This window comes from Protopterus annectens, chromosome 4.part0 (genome assembly GCF_019279795.1).
Source record: "Protopterus annectens isolate FY-2018-M chromosome 4.part0, PAN1.0, whole genome shotgun sequence".
Lineage (NCBI taxonomy): Eukaryota > Metazoa > Chordata > Ceratodontiformes > Protopteridae > Protopterus > Protopterus annectens.
This window is the reverse complement of record NC_056733.1, coordinates 1,689,391,436-1,689,408,445: the sequence shown is the minus strand read 5'-3', so window position 1 is coordinate 1,689,408,445 and position 17,010 is coordinate 1,689,391,436.

Below are 17,010 nucleotides of genomic sequence, written 5' to 3'. Positions count from 1 at the left end.
GCCTATCAAAATGGGAGGACAAAGGCCAAAAATAGGGACAGATTTAAATAAATGGTAGAAAGTTCCTAGAGTAACATGGCTCATGTTAACATACATTTTCTGAAAGACATGAAGTTTGAAATTCAAATATATGTCATTATTTAGTGACTTCAATCCTCAGACCATTCCAATGATTTGTCATAAACTACAAATTTTGTGAGGAGTAAACGAAAATTATGAGGCAAAAATCTAGACAGTCTGAGAAAATCTGGACAGTTGAGAGGTATTGGTGATGGGTTTTAATTAAAAAATACAGCTACAAAACTCTAAAACAAAGTTTATATTAGGCAGGCTATAATAGGAAACTCAAATGCAACCACTCACCACAGGAGCATACTCAGGTATGCTCCCCTGATCTGTAAACTTTCATCAGATGTTTGCTTAGCATTGTGTCGACCCAGTGCCATTTTATCTCCTGCTTGTATATAGCTAGTTATCTGACAAGCAGATAATACTGTACTATATCTGTAAACCATAATTCCAAACAATATGGGTATTAGTTGGTCAAACTGCATGACAGTCAGTATGATTGGAAGGCTGCTGTACACAGCTGAGGACTACCACGATTTATGTCTATGCATTACAGTAGCCCTGGTGGCATAGCAAACATAGTGTGCATGACTAAATATAGATCTTACCATGCTTGTTCAGATCTGTGCACTACAATTATGATGACAGAGGATAGTGTGCAAATAAAGTGCATATGTGTTTATTCTTAATGCCTGAAATTAGTTGTAGAGAAACAGTTGCTCACTGTGATATATATACAGTCCAAGAAGCCTTTTCACTGATATTTCAACAAAATGCACAGATAATAAGATATGTGTATATAGATCAGATTCAAGTTTTTTTATTGAGATTTGTTCTTGAATGGTATTTTACTGATGGCTTATATAATCAAACAATTACCAGTTTGATTAAGTGATAGCTTATTTTTTGCCAGGGTGTGGAGTGATGATTCATCACTGGGACAAAGCAGAAATTCACTAAGACTCCAAGAGCAGAATAAGTTATTTCTTACATTTATTTCATTGAATTGCACTTCCTAATGCTTATAATTGTACTATACAGCTAGTCCACTACATTTTCACTGTCATAAAGCCATCTTTACTGTTTCACTGCATTTGTGTATAGTTTTATACTGTTTTAACTGTATTTTTGCATTGCTAGATAGTGTTATTTTACTGTAATTGCATCGTTACTGAATTACTTAACTGTGAAGTGTTTTTTTCATATTGAGAGTTGTATTTTCTGTTTGAGAGTGCTCTTTCTGTGCTTTTCTGTGCATTTTTGTGAGGTTTCTGTGTTCTAGTCAGATAGCATAGTCTGGATAGAGGCCTGCTGTTATCCAGGCCTGGTTGTTTTGTTTGTTGAGTTTCCTGTGTTTCTGGCAGCCATCTTCTGCTGATAGAGAACACAGAGTACTGTGTGTAACTGTGTGTAAGGTATTAATTGGAAATGTTCTCCATTTATTAAACATCTGTTTGTTTGTTCTGATTTCCTGCCAAGGAGTGTATCATATAACAGATTTGTTTGCAGTTACAAGAATTCTCTAGAGGCTCCTTGCTCCTTTAACTGTTTAAAACTTTCATTTAGTGTCTCACTGCTGTTTTTCTGCTGTGATAAACATTTTTGTAGTGTTTTCTGCCTAACATAGGGCAGCTAGTAGCAGTAATAGTCCCCCCCACTATTGGTGTCTTGTTCTTATACTTGGCTTTGCAGTTGCCCACCCCTACTGTAAATTTGATCTGGGACACTCCTCCCAGTCTAATGTCATTAGCTTATTCTACCTAATACAGAGAGAACACCTGAGAAGGCCAACCCACTTAGGTTCTTAACCTTGAATTATCTTCTGCTCCTGCTTTCTCCCTTTGCACTTTACTTAAAAAAAAAAAAAAAAAAAAACTTTGCTAGAATCTCCTTGCGTTCTGACTGAGTGTGCTTCTCAGCTGATAAGTATATATTTGGCACTTTTTAACTGTTCAGAGTTGAATAAAACAATAATTGAATTCAGTTCCGAATACAGTTTGAATAAATTCCATTTCTTTAAACTGTATTTGCTTTAATATTGCTACACACTCAAGTGTGCTAGCTTGTACTGTACTTGAATTATTTTAGTGCTGTTTTAGCTGTTTTTCTGTAAAAAAATTCTAAACTTGCTTTTTGCCTTTCCTGTAACTAGTCTAGTCCAGATACTGATTTGCTGTATCCAGGACTGTTTGTAAGCTTCTGAGCCCCCCAAGCCTTTCTGTGTTGGAGGGAAGCCTTCTAGCTTATTAGTGAGAATGATAAGCACTAGGTAGCATGTCTACAACAAGAGGAGTGGGTTTTGGCTGAGAAATTGCAGTTTATTGGCTGTTTGGGCAGTTTTTCCATCTCGTTCAACTTTCTGGATTAAAAGACAACATTTGCGCTTGTTTCCCACCTTTCCTGTAACTAGCTAGTCCAGATACATATTTGCTGTATCCAGAACTGTATGTAAATGTCTGAGTCCCCCAAGCCTTTCTTTGTTGGGGGAAGCCTTCTAGCTTATCAGTGGGAGTGGTAAGCACCAGGTAGCCTATCTATCTCAAGTGGAGTGGTTTCTGGCCCAGAAATTGTAGTTTTTTGGCTGTTTGGGCATTGTTTTCCATATCTTTCAACTTTCTGGGATAAAATCCCACAATTGCACTTGTTTCCCACCTTTACTGTAACTAGCCTAGTCCAGATACAGATTTGCTGTATCCAGGACCATTTGTAAGCTTCTGAGCCCTTCAAGACTTTTTGTGTTGGAGGGAAGCCTTCTAGCTTGCTGGAGGGAAGCCATCTAGCTTGTCAGTGGAAGTGGTAAGCACTTGGTAGACCTATCTACCACAGGAAGAGTGGTGTATGGCCCAAAAATGGTAGTTTATTGGCCATTTGGGCAGTTTTTCTATCTCTTTCAACTTTCTGGTTTAAAAGATTATTTGCACTTTTCCCGCCTTTCCTGTAACTTGTCTAGTACAGATACAGATTTTCTGTATCCAGGACTGTATGCAAGTGTCTGATACCCCCAAGACTTTCTGTGCTGGAGGGAAGCCTTCTAGCTTATCAGTGGGAGTGGTAAGCACTAGGTAGCCTATCCACCACAAGAGGAGTGGTTTCTTGCCCAGTAATTTTAGTTTATTGGCTGTTTGAGCAGTTTTTCTATCTCTTTCAACTTTCTGATTTAAAAGCCTGTGTTTGCACTTGTGTCTCACCTTTTCTGTAACTAGTCTAGTCCAGATACAGATATGCTGTATCCAGGAGTGTTTGTAAGCTTCTGAGCAGCACCAAAATCTGCTAATTATCTCCTCTCCTGTGCTTTTACTAGCTTATTAGTCTAGTACTTTACCAGTCTTTTTGTAACAATTACTGTAGCACATAAAAGTGCTACCAGCACTAAATGTTTTACAAGGAAACAGCTCCAGTACTTATTAATGTCCACACCTCCAGGCATGTCTAAAGCTCAGTTCCCTGTGCTTTCTCCTATTAACCTGGTGAACTTGGGCATCCTGAGGAAATGTAGTAACTGCCTCATGTAGACTGACAATGCTCTCCTCTTACCTCACAACACTCGGACTTGTGAAAGAAGCACTTATATATCCAAACTGGAAGCCATGCACTCTACCGCCAAGACCAGAATAGCTGGTCAAAGAGGAGAAGGCCAACACTTGCACCACACCACATGGAACACATAGCCCTCTAGAACACACACCAGCAATGCCTTCATATAAAAACACAAACCACACACCCACCTTCGCAGAGGCTCTCAATAAAAAAATCTACGCAAACAGTAGAGACCTCCAAGGCAGAAACGCACTCGACCACCACAACACAACACTAATCATGAGACATATAACTCTCCTAAACTGTGTGCCACTCAACCAAAGCCCATAAGGCAAACAGCATGCCCAACACATTAGTCATAGGTGATTTGATAGTGAGGCATGCTAATATCTCACTCACTAGGTTAAATAAGGAGAAAGTAACAGTCAGCTGCCTGTCAGGTGCCAGGATCCACCACATAATGCATGCACTCTGATCCCTCAACAACAGGTACAAATATGACTCTGTCATTCTACATGTGGATATGAATGACCTGAGACATACCTCCCTGGATTACCTGAAAAGAGACATGGAGGAGCTTTTAGATTATGTAGCCCAAGGGGATATGACCTAAGTCCTGAGCATCATCCTACCATCACCCAGAATGATACCACAGTACAAGCAGAAAATTATTAATTTCAACAACTTGCTAAGTGTCTGGTGTCATTCTAAAGGGATCCAGTATCTGTCTGCCTGCGATGACAAGACTGACAGACCTCAATGCTTTGCCAGAGATGGCCTGCATCTGTCACTCTTGGACTTCTGGATACTGGACAAGGCTCTTGCCATACCTATAGTCCCATTTTTAGGTGTCATTCCAAAGACCAAATTACAACCATAACATCTATAAAGAAATGCAATCTGAAGGTCATGCAGCTCACTGCTAGAAGTCTAAATCTCAAAATGCACTTGCTCGAATTACTCCTTAAAATTGAGAACATTGACATTTGTGCTGTAACAGAGACCTGGTTCAAAGCAGCAGAAAGCACCTCTGCACTACCAGGCTATAACTCATTCCACACTTTTTGGCCCCTGAACTTGGACTGAAGCTCCAAAGGCGGTGGTGTTTCCATATTCATAAAGGATGAGCACACCTCCAGACTGGTAGTCCAACATAACACATCAGAGATACTTCAGGTGCAACTAACATTGGGTAAAGCAGCAATTCAGGTTGTAGCCTGCTATAGGTCCCCAACCATGTCCTAAGACTCACAGTCCATGTTCCTAAGCACCCTGGAGAATATTAGGGTCCAACCTAACACTCTCATACTGGGCGACTTCAACTACCCCTCCATTAACTGAAAACTACTCATGTACAAATACACTTGATCAACGTTTCCTAGAATTCATTAAATCCAGTGCCCTTGACCAGCTCATTCTTACCCCAACTAGAGGTAGCAACTTCCTTGACCTGGTCATTACTAACATAGGCAACTGTTGCTCTACTCCAATAGTCAACCCTGGATAGATCTGACCACAAACTAATCACCTTACAAATCCACATCCCTCCCAATCACCACCCCCCCCCCTACAAAGGTAACCACTATGAAAAACTTCTCCAAAGCTAATTTTGGGCTCCTAAAAACAGAGGTTACTAATTTCACGGTACCCGTAAAAATGAAGAATAGTTGCTTGACTGCCAAATCATACACCAATGCACTGTACAAACTCGAATACAAATGCATGGATCTCGCCATACCCAATAAAACCAAGATGCTCTCATCCAAAAAAAGGAAGCCAATCTGGTGGTCCTCTGCCATAAACAAACACTACAACAGAAGGAGGAAGCTGATGAGAAATAAGGTGCAGTCCCAAGACTGGAAAAACTCCCTTATCAGCCTCAACAAAAAGTTGAGATCCCTCATCAAATCCTCTATAGCTAGCTATGAAAACAGAATTGCAGCAGATAGTAAAGACAACCACAAGGCCTTCTATAGTTATGTAAAGAATTTCCATGGCAATGCCAAAGATTTGCCCTGAGCTACTGCACAATGGTACCTTTTATACAAAGACAACAGATATTGCCAATATACTGGCTGACAGATTCAGTGTCAACTTTACCCCTCCCACCAAAGGACCAATCACAATACCTCTAGATTGCCAGGCACCCATTATTACTGCTGCACAGGTTAAAGCAGCACTGTCCAAGGCACAGAATACAGCTTCTATGGGACCTGACAATATCCCTGGCTGTGTCTTGCATGAACTATAGAATGAACGGGCACCTCACCTGTGTGCCCTGTTCAATCACAGCCTCACATCTGGCTTTGTCCTTACAGAATGGCGCACTGCTTCAGTCATCCCTCTACACAAAGGATGAGAGATTACAGACCTTGGGAACTATCGGCCCATTAGCCTGACGAGTCTGATATGCAAAGCTAAGGAACTCATCATCATGGACCTAATAAACAAAGATATAGGGAATCTCCAAACTCAGGATCCTGCACAGTGTGGTTTTTTGAAGGGTATATCATGCCTGCTCAACTGAGTCAACATCTTTGAATAAGTCAGCAGAGCTGTGTGCATAAAGGCAAGATGGTTCATACACCCTGTTCAAAAAGAAAGCCAGCACCATAGTGTGTTCAGCACTCCTACAGTTTAATATACATTAAGTAGCCCCACCAACATCATTTCAGCATTCTCGCCTTCTTCAGTGATTAAACATCATCAAAACAAATACCATCAATATATATACTAAGCCAAAATGAGTTAATTATATCTCACATCCTGTTGCGTCATTTCCCTTTTACATCTCAACGTTGTTATAACATATTTAAGAACAGTTATAGATTCCAAGAAAAATATTTTAATATAACATTATTAGAGATGGTTATTCAGACCAGGAGAAAAAAGGCCACCCAGCTTAATTATCCAACCCTTCTCTTTTTTAATTAAAATGGAATGCCAGTAAAGTTTATTGCTTCTGTCCCCCTGGATTTTATCTGTGATCATAAAGTAGAATTTTGCAGGATTATGGGAAGTACAATGCCTATATAGACCATCAGTTAGTCTCTTGTTACGTATATCAGAATGGCACTCAGACATACGAAAATATAACGGGTTGGAGGTTTGACCTATATAGACCACTGAGCAAGTGCAAGTGGCCAAATATATAACCCTGTTGGTATTGCAATTAGAAAAAAATTATGTCATAAACCTGACTGGTATTTTTACTAGACAATTGCTTTGATTTATACATAAATTTACAAAATGTGGAATGGCCACATGGAAATGAACCCAACAAATTGTCCCCAGTGATCGTCAGCTGATGTTCAAAAGTGCTCCTGGTTCTATCATGTTTGTAATGTGATAAATATGCTCCTAGCGTCCTCCATCTACGAAATGAAAACTGAAACTAGGGTTAAGAACCTGGGACAATTCTTCACAGGCGAATAATATATTCTAATTTTTGGCCATCACATCCTTGACCACATTGATGCTACGCCCATAAGTCGTGACAAATTTAATTACTTCCGTGTCATCTCTAGGTGCTTTACTTTTGTACTCCAACAATTCTGATCTGTCCTGTTTCAAAGCCCATTCACTGGCAAACCTAATATCATGCTGTCTATACCCCCTATTCTTAAACCTATGGATCAGGTCCTGTTGGAATAAAACTAAATCTTCCAGTGTAGAGCATATTATATTAATACGTAGGAATTGAGATTTAGGTATATTCTTAATTATGTGGTACGGGTGAAGACTGGAGGCAAACAGTAGGTTATTGTGCTGGGGATATTTCCTGAAAACCTGGGTACTCAACATGTTGTCAGGGTTTCCGATGATCATAACATCTAAAAAATTAATTTGTTAAATTTCACAATTAACAGTAAACTCTATACTCCACTTATTACCATTTAGATATTGTACAAACTCCAACAAAAATTGCCTATACGCTCACCACACCAAACAACAGTCATCCAAAAATCTCCACCAAATGTCCATCTCATCCAGAAAGAGGTTATGAGTGTCATCATATATCACTTGTTCCTCCAGGAATCCCATAAATAAGTCAGCATATATGGGAGAAAATGACACATCCATGGCTGTTCCCTTTATCTGCCAGTAACACTCCCCTTGAAAATCGAAAACATTTTTAGATAGCACATGTTCGGCCATACGCACTAACACTGTATTAAAGTCTGCCAGATATAAATTAGCCCTCCTAAACTCATTCACTCCAATGGAGCTGAGGAAGTCTGCACTGTAATTTCCAATGGGCAGAGCCTAAGCCTTTTGACAGAATCAAATTATGTCCTCACACTTCAAACAAATGTTCATATCTCTGAAACCACGGGGATTATGTAAAAGTATAAATGGAAAACTCTTGCGCACAAACTATTTTTATAGTGGTAGTATTCTTTAAGTTCTAGGTCTTAAACCACATTTTATAAGTCACAGTAAACATAGTAACTACTACATTTGTAATATTTTGTAAACAACTTATAGGTCAGTAACCAATCACGTTACACACGTACTGTCAGCAGCATTTTATTCATCTGGCTAAGAGTTTCATGTGAGGCTAAGGAGTTCTGTTACTTAGTTGTTGAGAGGTTTAGAAAAATGTGAAAATTATATCTATATAAATTAATATAATAAAAACAATAGTTACTATATATTTACCTGCACTAGATGGAGGTCAAATAATAATGCAGTTGAGTTTGCTATTGTGTAAGCTTTAAGATGAAATCTTTTAAAACCTTGTATGTAGCACTGTTTTGGAATTACTGATGCAATATGAACAAACAATATTTGACACCTAGCAGTAGAAGTTAACTGCAGATGCACCTGGAGGCGTCACTCGGAAGTAATGAGTTAACCAATATTCCAGTGCCCGTAGTCCTGCCCAGTAGGGTATGTTAGTTTATAGAGCTTTCACATCCAGAGTACAAAGCAGCCAAGTCAATTCCAATTGTGTATTTGATGTAATTTTCAAGAACTGCGTTGTGTCCTGTATTCTAGCTCTTATGAGTATCAAAAGTGGTTGTAGATACTGTGTCAAAAAAAAAAAAAAACAGACAATGGTTCTGTTAAGGAACCTATGCCTGAAACAATCGGCCTACCTGGAGGTTTATCCAAACTCTTATGGATTTTCGGTAACAAATATAGTAATTGTTTTTTAGGATCATTCACCATCAGATGTTGCATGGTTGAGTCTTTAATGATTCCCTCCTCCACCGCCTGTCTAAGAAATAAATCAATATCTTTCTTAAAATTCATAGTGGGGTCCATAGGCATATGCATATAATGCTTGGGGTTAGACAAATGTCTATTTCCCTCAGCCAGATAATAATCCCTACCCATAATTACCACAGCCCCACTCTTATCAGCAGGCAGTTTGACTATATTTGTATTATTTTTCAAATTAGTAAGGGCCTCTTGTTCACAAGCTGTCAAATTATGACTAAGTATCCTAGAATGACACAGTTTAAAGTGTAGATCTTTAAGAACCACTTGTTGAAATATGGACACATGTTTGTTCATCGGGGGTGTTAAAATCTGACTTCAAAACTTTGAAGTCAGTAGATCTTTGAGAGGTATCCCTAGCACCAAAAAACAATCTGAGATTAATTCTCTGACAAAAGGCTAGTACATCATCTAGCAAAGCATCTTCCTTAAAAAAAAAAAAAAAAAAAAACACAGGGACATAGTTGAGTCCTTTATTTAACTCATTACATCCAAGTGACATTTCCAGGTGAATCTGCAGTTAACCCCTACTGACACCTCTAGGTGTCAAATATTGTTTGTTAATATTTGCATCAATAATTCTAAAACCTTGCTATATACAAGGTTTTAAAAAAATCATCTTTAAGCTTACAAAATGGCAAGCTTAACTGCATTAATATTTGACCTCTCTCTCTACTTCAGGTAAAGAGATATTAACTACTGTTTTATGATATTAGCTTATATTGATATAGCTTTCACATTTTCCTAAATATCTTAACAACCAAGTAACACAGACATAACTCCTTAGCCTCATATGAAAGGTCACAGCTAGATGAATGAAATGCTTCAAAAAGTATGTGTGCAACTTGAGTGGTTGGTGAAATATAGTAAGTTGTTTATAAAATATTACAAACGTAATAGTTACTGAAATACTGTGACTTATAAAATTCCATTTAGTACCTAGAACCTAAAGAATACTACCACTATAAAAAATACTTTGTGCTGAAGTGTTTGCCATTCATATTTCTTTCATAACCCCTATGGTTCTAGAGATATGAATGTTTGAAATGTGAGGAAATAATTAGTTTCTGTCAAAAGTTTTAGGCTCCACCCATTGGAAGTTACAGTGCAAACTTCCTGAGCTTAATGGAGTGAATGAGTTAACAACTGTTTTTGTCCATCAGTAAGTTCAACAGTTGAAATATGATGGATATTATAATATTGATCTATTGTGTGAACAAAGTTTGTAATAAACCCTCCACTGTGTTTATTCTTGTGCTTTCTCCTTCCGCTATATCCACTACATCTAAAGGGTGGTCACGGCTACATTGTTTCTTGGGGATGGGGGATTCATGTATGTTGGGACCCTCTATATCTGTGGCTGATGAGTCCTCCCCTTATGTACTACTATAGCTAGTACTTGTCTTTTTCAGGATAGATCTAGGGCTTTTCCTTTTTGGTGTAGTGGCTGGTTTATCAGGATTTGCAAACTTAACATTCCTTTGGTAATCAAATAGTTTCCCCCTTTGATCGTCCCCAGGTCCCTATTAAATTTATGTATTTTTTATACTTAATTTGTTCCCCCAAAAGCAATAAATCCTTTGTGAGCTTATTAAGACAGGTGACATAGTGAGGCTGTCCCTCATACAGTTTTAATTCTTCACACACTGTTTTGAGTTCTCCAGTATTATCCTCAATTATTTGTTCATTATATGTGGAAAGTATATTTACAAATATCATGGAGGCATTTTGCTGTGCTGTACCCCACTCCTTTAGTAATGTATCATCCTCTTTACCCACCAGTGGCTGTATTTTAATCCTCAACCCTCTAGGGGTAATATTTTTATTCTGATAGGCCTTGAATAGTTTTAGATGCCATACATTCGTACCTAGTGTTCTCATACTTTTATTTAATTTGTAAAACAAGTGATTGCAGCCATCAACCAGATCCATCATTTCCTTATTCACAACCCCGTCAACTGATGTTGCCAAACCAAAAACTTGTATATCATTTTTATCTGCACATAGGCCTTGTAGGATTATATCAAGATCCATGATAATAAGCTTCACAATCACTATATTACTTCACATGCTTATGATATATTATAGAGATGAGAAATAACACCACAATAATATGCATCAGGTGGTCAAATTGTAGCGTATACGCCACATTAGACCTAATGGCATCATACAAACTAAAAAATGTTTTCAAAAAATTGACCAATCAATTGAAATAATAACAATAAAAATACCCTAGGATTGTTACTTGAATAATAGGACAAGCCCCACTAGTTAACAATATAGTCACCACAGTCCTTATGATGTGTCACCCTGAAATAATATTTACGGAATGAATAAGTGCGCAAAAGTCATGCACATTGGATGGTCAAATTGTAGCATATATGCCACATTAAATCTGTCTGATATCATAAAAAACTATGCTTATTCTATTAAGAAAGTGTAAGTGCCCCCAGGATTGATAATTTATATATAAGACTAGGCTCACTAAGGAACCAAATAGCAGTCCACCTCGAAGTGTAAATTATTCAGTCATCCATGCCCCAAGAACAATATAGCAATGCAATACTTGGTATAAACCAAACTATCTGCTATAAAACATTCCACCCAGTTACACAGAAATCATATGTAAATGTAGAAAGATGATATGTGTGTTAATAGGTTTACTATTGAAATGTCGAACGGCACTACATCGACTGTACTATAGTCGGACACAAAAGTTCGAAAATAGTAATGTCGACGACAAAAAAATAATCTAGGACTGTGTTTTAACATGGGTCGAGGTAGGGGAGATGTTTGTTGTTCTGAATAATACTGAACACCTACCTCGACCCATGTTAAAACCATTCCTAGATTGTTTTTTTGATGTCGACATTGCTATTTTCGAACTTCCGTGTTCGACTATAGTACAGTCGACGTAGTGCCGTTCAACATTTTAATAGTAAACCGTGTTAATATCTAACTTATATCAATGTCTGTATTGCACACCTTATCTTATATACATTTAAAACTGACTTTCCAAAAATAACCGTACCTCCCTACAAATTTGTTAATACACTGCTGATGTTTAAGCAAAATCACTTATTATCGCAATGATAAATACCTATTTTGTTGTTACACAAACAATTATTGTCCATTTACCCCTTTTATCACACCACTTCAACTGTTTGAGTCAATAATAGAGTATTATGTGTTATGTAGATCTTTTATCTGGATAGAAAAATAATCTGAAATGCAGGGATCACTATAATATCATAAACTCTGTTTATGTAAAAAAACACACATGCTTGCATCTCAGACATAAAAAAACAGCACTCCATTTCAAGTGTTATACAACATGCACACCCCATTAATTAGCACCCAAATTACAGTTGTTTTTAAAAGTTGCTGAACGCACTATGGTGCTGGCTGCTTTTTGAACTTTCAGTTAATATTTTGGCCATTTGCATCTGTTGTACTTGTGAGCTTGTTTCAGGAAATTTAGGTTGTGAGTCTTGCTGTTGGCATAGTGTGAGCACCCTCTTTATCCATGGCTATACCACATCTCAGTTTTTCTTCAAGTTTTCGTCCTGTATTATTTGGATACCCAGGATTATTGTACCAAATGAGGTTCAAACGACCAAATTATTTTGTACTGTTTGCCTATTACCAAGTATTGCAACTGCCTGGAAGTGACTGGGTGGAGATAATCTGATTATACAGCATGTTGTCGTACTACCTAATAACATTTTGACTAAAGGAATCCATTTGTGAGGGATTAAGCCTGATATTTTTACATAAAAAATTTTTCAAGGTGTAATTCTGTGCTTTATGCTTTATGGTGTACAAGGAACATTTTGTTGATATGATTCTTCAGGTAATAACAGCTTTTTTTATAAGATCACAATGGAGATATTGCCTGATAGACTAATAACTAAACTAAACTGTATATTGTGGCCAGATACTGGTGGATTTACAGCGGATGAATAGATACAGCACTGGGGGCATTGCAGCTGATCTTGTCTCATCTGTACACCTGAATTGTGACTGTGGGGTTTCTATTTGTTAAGGTCATGATTAGTGACTGGTTTTCGATCAATAGGATCTCTGTTATTTAAAATAACATGCATAATGCATTGCTTGAACTGACGGTTTCCACCAATTTGTGAAGAGGTTGTTTTTGTTACTAAATTGCTTCAATATTGGACTATGAACCGAACACTGTTTTGAACTTTAAAAAACAACTATAATTCGGGTGCAAATTAATGGGGCATGTATGTTGTATAACACTTGAAAAGGAGTGCACATAATTCACCTCAGCAGTGTGCCTCACGACAGCCCCTAAGGCAAAACACCATACCCAACACACTAGTAATAGGAGACTCTATAGTAAGGCACACAGATGTTCCACTCACCAGGCTGAACAAGGAGAAGGTTACTGTCAGCTGCCTGTCGGGTGCTAGGATCTGCCACATAACACAGGCACTTAGGTCACTCCAGAACAAGTACAAGTATGACGCTGGCATTGCACATGTTGGTGTGAATGATCTAAGCTGTACCTCCCTGGACTACATGAAAAGGGACATTGAGGAGCTCTCTGATCATGTAGCCCAAGCTGGTATGACCCTGACCTTGAGCAGCATACTACCTTCACCTAGAATGATACCACAATACAAAGACAAAATGATTAATTTCAACAATTGGCTAAGCTTCTGGTGTCATTCTAAGGGGATCCAGTGTCTGTCTGTCTGGGATGACATGATAGACAAGCCTTGCTGTTTCACCAGAGATGGTTTGCACCTGTCACCCCTAGGCTTTTGAATACTGGCCAAGGCTCTTGCCGTCCCCATAGTGCCTTTTTTAGGCAAGGCTCAAAGGACAAACCAACCACCGTAACCAGCACAAGTAACCAAAAACTAAGGGTAATGCTACTCAACGCCAGAAGTCTCAACCTCAAAATGCATGCACTTGAGGTACTACTCAGTATGTAGAAAATTGATGTTTGTGCAGTGACGGAAACCTGGATCAAGGCTCCAGAGAGCACCCCAGCACTACCAGGTTATAATTCATATCATACCTTCCGGCCTCAGTTACCGGATCACAGTACAAAGGGCAGAGGTGTATCCATATTCATCAAGGATACCCACATCTCCAGGTTAGTAGCACAGCATGATGCACCAGAGATCATCCATGCGCAACTATCAGCAGGCAAAACCACATTTCAAGTCGTAACCTGTTATAGATCGCCCACCATGTCCCAAAATGCTCATTCAGCATTCCTTGAGGCATTGGACAATATAAAGGTCCTACCCAACACCATAATTTTGGGTGATTTCAACTTCCCGGATATAGACTGGGTGAACTACCAAAGTTCTAACTCCTATGCCCAGCGGTTCATAGAATTTATAAATTCAAATGCCCTTGAACAACTGGTATGCTCTCCCACTAGAGGGGACAACATATTGGATTTAGTCATCACAAATATGGGCGCCCATTGTACCGCACCCGTTATCACTCCCTCTCTGGTCAGATCAGACCACAAACTGATAACCCTGGACAACCTCACCCCTCCACCTCCCCCAGTCAAAGAAACCATTGTAAAAAAACTTTCCAAAGCAAACTTCAAACTACTTGCATCAGAAGTGGAAAGCTTCACTATCCCCCTGCAGAAGGATAATGATATCAAGGATGCAGAATCCTACACTAAGGCACTTTATATACATCTTCAGGATTGCATGGACCATGCTATCCCAAATAAAACCAAGACTCCTTCCTCAAGCAAGAAGAAACCAGTCTGGTGGACCCCGGCCATAAGCAAACTATACAATAAAAGGAGGAGACTTATACAAAAAAGGCCAAATCTCAAGTAGAAAAATCTTCCCTGATCAGCTTTAGTAAGAAATTGAGGGCCCACATCAAGTCAACTAAAGCCAATTTCGAAAAGAAAGTTGCCAAGGATGCCAAGAATAACCATAAGGCCTTCTATGGTTACATCAAAAACCTAAATGGCAATGCTCACGTCTGTTCTGAGCTAGTACAAAATGGAACAAAATACATTGACCCCACTGACATTGCCAACATCTTGGCTGACAGGTTCAGTGCAAATTTCTCCCCCCCTTACCACCTACACAGCCTATTACTATTCCAGGGGATTGTGTAACTCCAATTATTACTGATACTTTGGTTAATAAGGCTCTATCTAAAGATAAAAACACTGCCTCCATGGGACCAGATTGTGTCCTGGGCTGTGTCATACGTGAGCTCCAAAATGAATTAACCCCGCATCTGAATACCCTGTTCAGTCTCACCCTCTTGACAGGATATGTGCCCATAGAATGGCGCACAGAAAGGGTGGTTCTGCTGCACAAGGGTGGGCCTACAACCGACCCTGGGAACTACCGACCAATAAGCCTGACCAGTCTGATCTGTAAGGCAATGGAACGAATCATTATGGAACTCATAAATGGAGAGATTGGGAACCTCCAAACACTTGACCCCACACAGTTCGGCTTTGTCAAGGGCAGATCATGTCTCCTGAACCTGGTGGACTTCTTTGAGACAGTTACTCAGGCTATAGATAAGGGAAAGGAGGTACACACGGCTTACCTTGACCTTGCTAAAGCATTTGACACCATTCCCCATTTGGGTATTATTGATAAACTCACCAACCTGGGTATAAACCCTTACGTCACAAGAAGGATTGCAAACTGGCTCTCAGATCCCACAAAGTAAGAATAGCTGGATCTATGTCCGAATCCAGACCAGTAATGAGCGGTGTGCCTCAGGGCCCTGTCCTGGGGCCCCTCCTGTTTGGCATATACTTCTCAGAAGTACAGGCAAACACTGATGGGCTGTGGCTGACCAAGTTTGCGGACGACTGCAAACTGGGTGCTATAATTGAGTCTCCAGCCGACATAGATATCCTCCAGAAGGGCCTTAACAAGACTGGTGCATGGTGTCAAAGCCATGTTCTCAAGCTAAATGCTAAAAAATGCATAGTAATCCCCTTTGGAAAAAACAGAGTACCCGCGAACTACCACATAGGAGGTAACCCCCTGAAATCTAAAGTAGTAATAAGGGATCTAGGGACCCAAGTATGTAGTCAGCTTTCCTTTGATAACCATGTTGCCAAGGTGTTTAGAAAATCCTTATATGTGACCCATCTGATCACAAAAGGGTTTGCATCAAGATCTAAGGATGTAGTGGTGCCCCTCTACTCTTCCATCATCAGACCCATTATTGAGTACAATGCATCAATTGGAATGTACCTGGCTAGGCATCTCCAACAGCTGGAGAGACCACAGAGGTACCACACTAAGAGGATTACTGGCCTCAAACAGTTGCCCTATGCAGCAGGATTGAAAAAACTAAGGCTTTTCTCTGTTGCATACCGCCTTCTCAGAGGCGATCTCTGTCTAACATACAGAGCCATGCCCAACCCAGAACTGTTGAACATGCTCCATCTTAGCAAAACCAAATCCACTAGAGCTACACGCTCTAGGGATATAAGCTTCAGCACAACAATGAATAGAACATGCTGGAGGGAAAGATTCCCTTCACAAAGACTTCCTTTGCTATGGAACAAGGTCCCGATCTACATAAGACAGAACCCCTCACTATCACTCTTCAAGAGGAACCTCGACAAGTGGATGGGTAACAGAAAGTTCACACCAGGAATCATACCAACAGCTCTACTAGATAGGGGCCAAGGGTACTAGCTGCTAGATAAAGGGCCTAGGGAACTAACCAAAGGGGCGGTGAATACCGCACAACGTGGCTGGGCTAATATATGCCTTCGGGCAGATAGCCCAGTATCTACCTATGCACCTATGAACCTATGTCTCAGATTCAAGCATGTGTGTTTTTTACTTAAACAGAGTTTATGATATTACGATGATCCCTGCATTTCGGAGTATTTTTCTATCCAGATAAAAAATATACATAACACATAATAGTCTATTTCTATCCAGATAAAAAATATACATAACACATAATAGTCTATTATTGACTCAAACAGTTGAAATGGTGTAATAAAAGGGTTAATGGGAAAATCATTGTTTGTGTAACAACAAAACAGGTATTTATCATTATGACTCGAGGTGAAACAAAATATTTTAATTCCAACGTAGCCAGTCCGAAACAAAAAATTGTATCAAGCGCTTTCACCCGGGCTCTCCCAGGCTTTCTCAAGATAAACCACAA